The sequence below is a fragment of the Miniopterus schreibersii genome (assembly GCF_964146895.1).
Source record: "Miniopterus schreibersii genome assembly, chromosome: 3".
Taxonomy (NCBI): domain Eukaryota; kingdom Metazoa; phylum Chordata; class Mammalia; order Chiroptera; family Miniopteridae; genus Miniopterus; species Miniopterus schreibersii.
Window position 1 is genome coordinate 80,586,230 of NC_138103.1, and position 1,537 is coordinate 80,587,766.

Genomic DNA, 1,537 nt, shown 5'->3' on the forward strand with positions numbered 1-1,537 from the left:
CTGAAATAGATTTGATAAGAAATAGAAAACCAGGAAAAAGCTCTTGAAATTTTAAGTTTTCAAAATTCTGTCTTCAATAATGTTGCTGTAGCCAGACGATTTCACAAATCATCACCATGAAATGTTGAAGGGAAAAATGCCACCATTTAAATTACATAAGATCTGCTTCAGGCTTCTGTTGCTTATAGGTCACAGCCGGCCTCAGGCTGTTTGAACAGTTTAACCCAAAAGATGGATATCAGACCAAACCATACAATTTATGTCAACAATATGAATGACAAAATTAAAAAGAATTGAAGAGATCCCTATATGCCCTGTTTTCTCAGTTTGGCCATGTGGTAGATATCGTAGCTTTAAAGACCATGAAGATGAGGGACCAAGCTTTTGTTATATTTAAAGAATTGGGCTCATCCACAGATGCCTTGAGACGGTACAGGGATTTCCATTTTATGGTAAACCAATGCGAATCCAGTATGCAAAAAGATACTCTAATGTAGTATCTAAAATGCGTGGCTCCTTTGCTGACAAAGAAAAGAAAAAGAAGAAAAGCCAAAACTGGAGCAGACAGCACTGACTGCCAATAAGAAGCCTGGCCTGGGAACACCAAATTCAGCTCACACCCAAGGGAACGCAGCGCCAAATCCTTAGGTCCCTGAGTGCCCTCCAAACTATCTTATTCTTTAATAATTTACCAGAAGAGGCTAATGAGATGATGTTATCCGTGCTGTTTAATCAGTTTCCTGGGTTCAAGGAAGTACGTTTGGTATCTGGGAGGCATGACATCGAATTTGTTGAATTTGAATGATAGACAGGCTGGAGTTGCCAGAGACGCTTTACAAGGATTTAAGATCACACCGCCCCATGCCATGAAGATCACCTATGTCAAGAAATGACATTTGGGATAGTTGTCTTTAAAGGACTTGTTGTTATTTATCGTGTTTGTTTTCATAACAATTGGTCAGGCCATTTTAATAGTTGGGGGTGGGAAGAAGTGAAAGTAAAATTTTTGTGTAGGTTTCTAAAAATTACCTACTAGTGAACCATGAAATGTGAAGGCCTTAATTTTGTACAATAAACTTTTACTTGTATTTTTCCATAATACTTCATTTATTGGCCCACTGTCTATCATCAAATACTTATGCTAATCTAGAGCACATGTTAAGGTAAATAAAACGATAATAGCATGCTTTTCTGGTATTATTTTGGAGCAGCTAATGAGAAACAGTGAACCATTTTAACAAAAGCAAAGGAGAATTAGATGAAGCCCTGATTAGATTTTCTGAACGTTGTTTTGTATGCATATGAGCTGCCAGGCTGCAGTCCACTTTTTTTTTTTTTTTTTTAACTAAGTCTTATATTAATGGTAAAAATGTTGTCCTGGATGTTAAAAGAAAATGAAACCTGGGCAGGAGCTAAATTTGATCTTCATATCTTCAAATAAATGCATAGTATTTTGCCAGTTGTAGGCATTTCACAAATCTTTTTGTTCAGTGTTTAATTGAATAAAGGCCATTTAGGAGTTAAAAAAAAAAATTAA

At 36.1% G+C, this 1,537-nt stretch overlaps 1 pseudogene across 1 annotated transcript; it reads left to right on the top strand.

Moving 5' to 3' along the window:
- Positions 1 to 200: 200 nt before the first annotated feature.
- On the top strand, positions 201 to 893 carry LOC308554631 (U2 small nuclear ribonucleoprotein B'' pseudogene; annotated as a pseudogene). The gene has a single exon. The product of its transcript is annotated as a U2 small nuclear ribonucleoprotein B'' pseudogene (transcript).
- Positions 894 to 1,537: the final 644 nt, after the last annotated feature.